At 42.2% G+C, this 10056-nt stretch overlaps 1 long non-coding RNA gene across 1 annotated transcript; it reads right to left on the bottom strand.

The window, feature by feature from the left end:
* Nucleotides 1-387: 387 nt before the first annotated feature.
* LOC311438075 lies at nt 388-1889 on the bottom strand. The gene is made up of 2 exons (XR_014693919.1): nt 1652-1889; nt 388-1554 (listed from the first exon to the last, which is right to left on the bottom strand). It is a non-coding gene; the product is annotated as an uncharacterized lncRNA (long non-coding RNA).
* Nucleotides 1890-10056: the final 8167 nt, after the last annotated feature.

A 10056-nucleotide genomic window follows, 5' to 3' on the forward strand; every position in this document is an offset into this window, starting at 1 on the left:
CCCTATACCTCAAGCTCAAGGAGTCTTTATTGCAGCCTGTGCAGCACTCATGGCACTCCAGCCTGCTGAGCTGGGGGACAGGCACTGCTGGGCTTCAGCTGCTCAGTTTCCTTCCAGGACTGCCCTGGGTAGTGCCTTGATCCTTACTGGCTTCTGAATTTAGGTGTGGTACAAAAATTAAAGAGCATGAAAAAAAAGCCTACACGTGCATAGTCAAGCTCAAATTCATGGTGCTGAGGAAAGGAGGAAAATGACTCTTTAAGTAAAAGAAAAATGAAGGATGAAAGACCCAAATTCTTCCATTAAGTAGTCACAGTACAAGATGGTATTTGGGTATAGTATAAAAAAAATTACATTTCTGGGTGAAATGAATAGAGAAGTTAATGGTTTGGTAAAAAAGAATTGTATTAACAAAACATTATCAGCAAATAAGCTACCTAATTGCCTTCTTAAATCACAGATGGAAGGGGTCTGGAATTGAAAAAAAATGTAGATGAGGTTTTTCTTCCCCAAAATACAAGCCAATTAAATTATCTCAGAGATGAATAGATGTTGAGCATGACATGTTCAACACAGGAGTTCCTAGGAAAGATTAAAAATGGAAGAAAAAGCAAGAGCAAGACAAAAAGACATTTGCAATGAACTTGTAATGACCTTTAGGAAATGTACATAGCTGAATCTTTTGTGGGTCAATGGACTCAGGAAGCTCCAAGCTGACAGATCCCTGGGGACAGGACAGGATGCAGGGGTGTATCACCAGCTGTGTCTCTTCTCGTGATCTTCCCTTGGCATTTACAGCAGACCATGGCTGGCATCAGGATATTAGGCTTCATTCTGTCCTGCTGCTGATGTTCCTGTATTCCTCTAGAGTGCCTTCCTCTCCTGTCCATTATTCTGAGATACATTTATATGTAAAAGGCACTGAATTTGTCATGGCAGACTACAGAGCTTAGAAAATGAGTACAAGCAATTTAGAGCAATATTGCTAGGTTGGATATTGACAAAAGGCTAAAAATGATTAAGAAGCAAGGTGGATTACCTTCCCAATGGCAGAGATAACATCCTATCTCCGGCTATCTGGGAGATGCAGACACCAAAGAAGAAGAGAACGGATTCCTGAGGCAATGGCCCGCAAAGGAAGATGCATCATGAGTACCAGAGAAAGTACAAAGTCCATTAGACCGTGCAAGGTCCCAGAGGAGCTGGTTTATGAAAGCTGGATGGATTTGCAATATTGACTTTCTTTCTCAACAAGAAAATGAATCATTGAATATTATTATTGAAGAGGAAATGACACAGAATAGAAACTTGTAATAAATCACTATCTGATTGGATTTACTGAAGCCAAAAAATTAACCATAGGAAAAAAATTGCTCGGTGCCAGAGCTTAGACAGTAGATTCTCAGATGCATAGATTTTTCTTCTTTCGTTTCAGTGAGCTATGCTCAGTCATAACTCATTTCTAAGGTGTCCACATCTCCCATTCATAAATTCTTGTCAGGCTCTGATATTATCTGCTGTGCTGAAAACATCCGCCCTCTCCCCAGTCTCCAGCTAAAGAGAAAGTTAGTAAAGAGGAAATTTTAGTGTCAGTTGAAATAACTTTGACCCACAAATTATAGCACAGAGTGAGCTGTGAACTTCCACTTACCAAAAATCTACTAAGGTAAGGATTTTAAAGGCATAAAACACCTTTACTAGTAGATATCTCCTTAATACTCTTTGCACATTACAATGAAGAGATGCATTCACTTCTTTGTCAGATGTGTCTTTTCCTAAGGCTCACAGTACTTGTCCCGCTCTTGCAAATGTAATGCTCTCATTCCACACTTCTGTAACCCTGAACAGCAGTGAGAAATCGATAAATTTTCCTCCAAATAGATTAACTGCCAAGGGGAGGGCTTGCAACACATTATAAGTGCTCAGTGACCTAAACCAGTAGATCTTCCCCCAGCTGTAACAAGGTGTGTTATCAGCTCCTGATGAAGCACACCTCCTTGGCTGGGCAGATTACAGGATGCCTGCGAGAGGGTGGCAGCACTGGTGTGCATATATTGGTGGAGAAAACAGCTGTATGTCGTTCTGGGCAAAGTTAATATGCAAAGATTGAGACAAGATGGTTAAAGGAATTTTTGATTCATCATCCACATCTAAGACTTCTGTTTGTTTGTTTGTTTCCACAATTGGAAAAATGAAGAGAAGAGAAGAGAAGAGAAGAGAAGAGAAGAGAAGAGAAGAGAAGAGAAGAGAAGAGAAGAGAAGAGAAGAGAAGAGAAGAGAAGAGAAGAGAAGAGAAGAGAAGAGAAGAGAAGAGAAGAGAAGAGAAGAGAAGAGAAGAGAAGAGAAGAGAAGAGAAGAGAAGAGAAGAGAAGAGAAGAGAAGAGAAGAGACTTTTTTCCCCAAAGGTCACAATTGTTTTCAGGAAAGATAAAAGTGATAAAAGATGAGAGAGTCATGGGGCAGAATTGCTGATGAAAAAAACCTCTAGTACAGATCTCATTTCTCTCTGTGACACACTGCCTCCTCTATGAAATTATTTCTATATTTGCTCCCCATGTTCCCTGTTCGACCATTTAAAAGTAAAGATTGCACTTCCCAGGTTTTATCGTCATGGCTTTGCAGGTTTTTGTCTTCCACAAAGGATACATCTTCCCAGAGTTTAAGAGCTCTATATAATCTGTCAGGACTATAATATAATGTGCATTCAACATGTCTACAGTTAACTTTATTAGGCCAAGACTCTCTTTTCCCCCTTTTAATAAGCTTTTTGGTCTCAGCCAAGTGAACTTTCCTCTGGTGCAATTGTTTCCTCCTGGGAGATAGATGAGTAGGAAGGGTATATGTTACAACCAAAGAAGGCACTAAGGGAAGATTTCTATTTAATTCCTAAATCTCTCTCTCTCCACTTTTCATAGTGATCTCTTGGTTTGACTGTAAGCTGTTCTAGCAAGTGCACTGTTGTCCCAGGTAGGATCAATAGAGGTCCTGGAAATGTAGAAAACTTTTTAGTTATGCTGAACTTCAGCTGATAGTTCAACAGCCAAGAAAAAAATCTGAGATGATCACTGATTAATTTGGGACAGGGACAAGTGGACTGGGAGCTGAAGAGTTTTTGGAAGTAGTTAAATTTACACTTGAACTTGAAGTCACCATGGTTAAGGTGGAGGGGAGTACTACAGTGTCCAGTCCTGCACCACCTACACAGAAAACTGGGGGACATGAGGGAATATTGTGGAAGGGTGGACTGGTGCAGGGGGGAATTGACCAGGAGGGAAAAGAGAGGAGAAACATCACCATCTGTGACTGAGAGGAAAGAGTATTACAGCTGGTGATGCAAGAGTAGAAGAAAAAAAAGACACATCACTTTTTACCTTTACTTTCTGGCTGGACTGGGTAAGCCCTGAGAAAGAAGCGTGATCAACATGACACTGCTACAGCTGAACATTAAAACTAAGTCTTTCAGTTAAAATATGAGGCTGGAGCACAGCTGACTGATCCTGCCAAAACCACTGAAAACTCTGTGCCCTAAACTGGACTTATATTTATTAGGGTGGATGAAATCCGATAATGAAGCATGCAGATCTGATGCACATACCTGAATACTAACAGCAGATTCCTTTCTCTAGCCACTGTTTTCCAATACCTCAAGTTAGGTCTGAACCCTTAGATGATGTCTGATGATCTACTGTAGCAATGTCTTTTCTGACATTGCTTCTACTAACACTGTGTGAGGTTGTGTGATGAGCTGCAGCATTTTGTATCCGTGGACCTCAGTGCCCAGGTAATCTCTCTGTCAAGGATCTCAATTATTTTACAAGCAAACACTCTTTTCTGCCAGTGTGTGCTTTTGTCCCCCACCAGGCAGCCCGGCACAGCAGGTCTATGTGCTGGAGGAGACCACACAAAGAAATTCCCTTTCCATTGCAATATTATTCTCCTCTGATCTAGCAGATACTATTCTTAATGATTTATTAAGTGTGGACTCTAATAATTTGTGATCTGCCACTGTAGCTCTGCCAAGTTAATACTCGGGGCATTTTTTTACAAATTCAATCACTGGCTCCTTTTCTACCTGCAGATCTCTGGCCAGCAGAAGTCAGAGAGCTCGTTATAGATGCTCTGAAGGACTTTCTGCAGTAGATATCTTTTGTTTGCATCGTGTCATGCATGAGCTTAAATCACGGTTGGTGTCAGTAGCTCAAGGCCACAGAGACTGCTAGTTTTACACATTTTAATGCTATTTTGCAGTAACTCTCTTCTAACCATGCAGTATCTGTACACAGAGCAGCGCACACTGACTAGGAAATGTCATAATTCCCAGTTGGCAGTAAAACACTTTTTCACCTACAAAGGATGAGCACAGAAATTGCGGTCATGCTTTTTTCAAGCTGTGAAATCTTGACATATCCCATGTTTGCAGGCTTGCCACTTTGTACTGTATTCTGCTTTGCTCCATCTGATGTTCAGATCTCTTTCTCCCTTGCGTTTCTCAGCATAGCCCATGCAGTCCTGCAGGCAGCAAGCTGCCAGGACAAGGAGCACAGGGAGGATGGGGTGCTCTGGCACTGACCACACTCCTTGCCCAAAGCACATCCACAGGCTCCTGCCTTAGCACCATCCCCGGGCATCCTGAGGGTGCTCTTAACAGGAGGGTGGATAATAGCAGTGTGAGTGAAGATTTTAGAGGGTACTCAGCACACCATAAAATGTATCGCTCTCAGGGAGTGAATAATTGCACTTCTCCATGACCAGCATGCCTAATCACTGCCTGGAAGACTGGAATGTCACAGCCTAGCTCAATTGCAAATGCCATTGGTTTTCAAAACCAATATATATTTTAAATACCCCAAAGGCAGCACCGGGCATGCTGCTGCAGCTCAGTGAATTAGCATTATTCATGTGTGCAGCACTCCTTACCTTGAGAATATACTTTTCCTTTGGTTTCATGGGGATATTTTTCTACTTTGTTTCTTTGTACAGCAGGTTCAGTCTCCAGCAGCATTCATGCTGAGCACTGACTCTCTCCTCCCTAACAATCATTTTGCTTTTCGGGAACGCACTGATCACTGTTAGCTTTGCTCTCCACATGAACTCCAGCTGTTCTGCCCTGAAGGCAGCTTTAAACTGGGATACCTTTTCAAATCCATAGGACAGCGCCAGACTTCTGCAGCAGTGTCTGTTTTGGTAACCCCTCCGATCTCCTGCTATTGCAGTTCTCTTTGTTCCTTTCTCCATCACAGCACCAACAAATGGCTTGTTTATACCCATTTATTTTCATTCTCCTGATGTTTGTATAGTGATGTGTGTTCATCCTCACCGCAGCTCCCACTAAGGATTGCTGGTAAGGAATAAATTCATCTTTCCTCTCTGCTGCAAGCCGTGTCCTTGAGCTGAAGAAATAAAACCCTTGGTGAAGTGTTCTGCACTGCATGAACCTGTAGCAAAGGGGCAAAGACAACTCTCATGCCTTGTCATGGAGCAATGTGTCCCCCACAGCTGAGGCAGGAGGCCTTTTTACAGCCCCCGTGAGCAGTGCCTTCCCCTGCACAATGCCACGGTGGCTTCTCACATTGCTGTCTCCTCTGTGTGTCACTCCTGCTCTGCCATGAAACTCGGGTAGTTGCTGTAGCTTTATGCACCTGATGGCCTTTCTGCCCACCCAGCACATTCTCATTGCCATAAAGGCAAATGGGTTCCTCTGGGAGGAGTTAATGAGTACTGGAGCAACCTGCCCCTGCAACTGGTCAGTGCTGCTTGAGGAAATGGCATGGCCAAATGCTGGGGAAAACTGCTAATATTTAAACCTACTTGCATCAGAAATTCTCTTGTTAAGGATGAAACAGGCATAAATTGGCCTAGTGGTTTCATAATAGCAAATTGTAACAATAAAAAAATCATTAAAATCTTATTGGATATGTCTAGGGCCACTGGTGGGCGATTGCTTGTCTTATTAACCACATTAATATCCTTTATGCAACAAATTTCAATTTCATCTATGGTAATTCGTGCACGGCATGCAAAGAAGATGATTAAACACTAAAAACAAAGTCTGTTTTTTTCAGAAGCAGCTACTTCGCTGCTTTTCCCACTGTGACAGTGGTGGGACTGGTGCAGGACAGAAGGACAAGCCTGTTGTGCACCACCCCTCAGTCTCCCACCCTGCTGCTGGGGAGCCTCACCCAGAGCAGCATGGCCTCAGCAAATGAGAGCTTTGGTAGGCAAACTGTGCTATCCTCAGGTCTCATCCAAAACACAGCCACAGTTTCTACTTCAAAATAGATCTTTTTAACTGTGATGTAAGGCTGCGCTGGGGAGAGATTTCCTTGTAAAGGAAAGTCAGAGCAGAGAAAATATAAACATATTTCTAGCTGGTTAATTTTTTTCAAAGTGCAGAGAATGGAATTTGAATACATTTAAATAAAGGCCTATTAATTTATCCTTCTTTGACCTTCTGGTTCTATTATTTATCTAGTTTTAATGTTTCTTCCCTCTGTTTTCTGGCTAGTTTCAGAAGTCTACCTCATCTTGCACAGTGTATCCATCATTTTGGTTTGGGTCATTAATCCCTGCTTTTCCTTCAAAAGATAATACATGTTTAATGTCTGGGTAATGTAATAAGCAGTAAGACAGAAGTATTTGACACACTTCTGAAGGACGTTAGAATAATGCTCTTCCAAATTTATTTAGATATCTATATTTCATTTGCAAGATATCCAGTGGTCTTTCAATGATCTGATGGGTTTATATAGTCTACAATTATTATGAGAAAGGATGTAAAATCACCTTCTTTAGGAAATAAGTCAATAGCTGGCAGAGAGGAATGAGAAAATGTATTTTTCTTATTATATTCCCTCTTTATTTATTGCAGGACTTCCCACACATTCTTCAGTACCACCGTGCTGTAGTTCTTTTCGAGGCTGGGAGAACTGGGGTTCCCTCTGGGCAGTGCTCACACCACGCTGCACACAGCAGGCATCCCGCGGGCTGCAGACAAATAAGATGGGCACCAGGAGCATGGTGGGGACAGAGTGTCACAGCGTGTACATATATGCTGGATATATACACATACTGTATAACATTACAGTGCATGAGCTCTGCTCTGAGCCTGGGTTTGAGTTGAGCAGTTCCGGTTCTCCTAAGAGGGATAGTGAAGACTTGATTCAATCAAACCAGGGAAAAAGATAATAGGAGTGCTCTGCCCTCAGGTTGGTGGGTTGGAAGGGAGAAGCTGTGGTTCCTCCCATTGTCCCCAGCAGATTGCCCATTTTCTGAGCCCCCCAGAGTAAGACCATCCATGAAAGGTCAACTGGGGCTTTTGCACAGATCAGGAGACATCTGCCCTTACTGCCCCCTCAGCCAGGTGCAGAGGGAGTGCCATGACCATCAGGATTAGGGCTGTCCTGGGAAGAGGTGGGAGCACTGTTTGTTCCTTACAGTGAAGCTGCACCAGCTTGAAAAAGCTGCACCAGAAAATGAGAATTCACTGGGACAGAAACATCTCTGTCTGACCGCTGGTTGGCTGACCCTTGGAGGAGGAGGGAAGGATGCTTCCTTTTGGGTCAGAACCATCCATACAAAAACTACTTAAATTTCCCCAAAGAGACCAATTGCCTCAATAAATGATTCAGGCTATGTCTGGGTTTGATAGCTAATTATTATTAAACATTCATGTTATTTTGCAATTAAGCAGCTTATTTTATTTATTTATTTATTTTTAATTTCAATTAAAGTCCAGAACTGGATGTTGCAGAACAGCCCTGTGTTTCAGGAACATAATAATGGTGAATCTGTCTTCTCTCACAGAGCAGCAGCTAGTCCTCATCTGCACTGGGAAAACAGGGAGAGAAAAAAAAATATACATTTTTTTGTGAAATACATTGTTTTCTATCTTTTATCTTGGTTGGAAGAAAAATGTTTTCCAGCACCGCTGATGTACCTTGCTCCCAGGTGTGGTGGTGGCAGAGGACAGCAATGTCCGTGTTAAATGTCCAGCGCTGAATGCCAAAGGGTAATTAGAAATATCATAAAAGTAATTTGGATGCTGAACTTGCTGGAAGTCCTGGGCGTCTTAAAGAGCAAATATTATCATGATTATTTCTCCAAAGGAAAACAACCACGAAGGGACAACAGCTCATCTATGTGAGTTCTCCACGGCTCTTCACTTTAGAAAAAGCCTGTAGCTAAATCTTTAAATCTGCTGCAGTGCTGTAACATGGCCACTATTGTCACTGTCCAGTTTATAGCTTAGGGAAAACAGGAAACTGCCACACTAGTTCATTTGTGGGAAGATCAGAGAAACAGCACCATGGCCATGCCTGCCTGCCTTGGACAGCCCTGCTCCTGCACCTCCGCCTGCGTTGTCCCTGTGTGCCGTACTGGCCAGCATGCTTCCTCTCACTCTGGCTCTGGAAAATAAATGCCCAAAAGCTCCGTGCCTGAGTGTAGGACCAGCCTACATCAGTGCTCTCTGGCTGTGTGTTGTGGAGCGAGGTGAAGGCACTGGCTCTGCTCTTCTCCCCTGCTGCAGAGCTCTCCTCCTTCCCTTCTGCCCCTTCCCACTGCCCATGTGCTGGCCTGCTCCTCATTAATGCATCTGAAATCCTACAGATATGGGGCTGGAACATATCTTGGGAGTTTACCTTTGCTCTTCAGCATCTTGGGGAAGGTTTGGGGTCATGGCTGATCACGTGTGTATTGCAAACCCTGGTGCCTGAGCAGCCTGGGTGAGGACGTGTTCTGCACCACTGTACCTGGGGAGGAACATCATCCTAATCCAGCCTCTCAGCCCTGAAACTGCACTCCTTTAAAGTCTGTCTGCCTTTATGCTGATAAATAAGTGATGAATGCAGCTGGCCTTCACATTTTTTGTTATTTAAAAAAAAAAAAAAAAATACTTTTTACCAAGTTTCACTGCATGTGTTGGATTTTCTATATATAAAAACATATTAAAAAAAAAAAAAAAAAAAAAAAAAGTGGTATTCCTGCAGGAATACCACTTGTCCTTCCAGAATGGAAACCAAAGCAATTACCTAATTTGATGACATTTTTCAGGATTTACCTATTCAAGACATACTGCTTCCATACTTTTCTTAACAAAACACTTCCTTGTTGAAATGGACATTTCTAAGAATACTTCTGAGTGTGAAACAATCCATTTGCCCCTTTAAAACAATAGATTGGAATATATTCTAATAATAATTCACACTCTAATGGTGTTATCTTAATAATATTCTCTTAATTAGGATATTACTTACCTGACATTAAAAGTATTTTTCACTTAACTGGAGAAAACAGAGCAGTATCACTGCATTTGTTTACAGAGACAAAATGACACAGCAAATTAGTAATAATATGAGAAACATCATAGTCTATTTCTGGCCACTTTCTGAATTCTCACTTCCATACAATGTATAGTTTTAGTTATCTGCTTACTGTAGGAGAGAGTTTGCAACCTTTTAATGATCAGAAAAAAGCATTTTCATTAACTGGCAGATTGCCAGGGTTGCAGTTTGAGGGGTACCCTCGGTCCCTGCCAGCAGTGTGCAGATCTCACTACCTGCACATCTGAGCAACTGCAGGGGAATTAGAGGTGGTCTGATGGCCGTTAATGTTTGCTTATGTGGCTTTGTATACATGCCATTTATAACTTGCATTTGGTCATTCCCTTTTGTATCTGAAAGATGTTTTAAATCAGAGATGTTCTATTAATAATGGCCCCTGCTGAGCTGCTTGGTAGGAATGCTTAATTGATATATACATATATATATATCTATATATGGCATATGACTTTTCAGATAGGGACAGCTCGAGCAAAAGATAAAAACAAGAAGACCTGATACAAATCCGAGGGTGCAGGCAGTGCTGCTGACACACGGCAGGACTGCCAGAATCCCACTTCAACAGCTCCTCACTCTTGGCAGCTTTTACTCACAGGAGTAGTTTACAACTAAAGGACTACAGAAGTGAGTAATGAGAACAAGGAGATTACAGTGCTGATAGGAAGAGGAGAAATGTTAAAATACAAGACAGCAATGTCTAGTATTTGCCAACTGGTGG

The sequence above is a fragment of the Aythya ferina genome, assembly GCF_964211825.1.
Source record: "Aythya ferina genome assembly, chromosome: 5".
Lineage (NCBI taxonomy): Eukaryota > Metazoa > Chordata > Aves > Anseriformes > Anatidae > Aythya > Aythya ferina.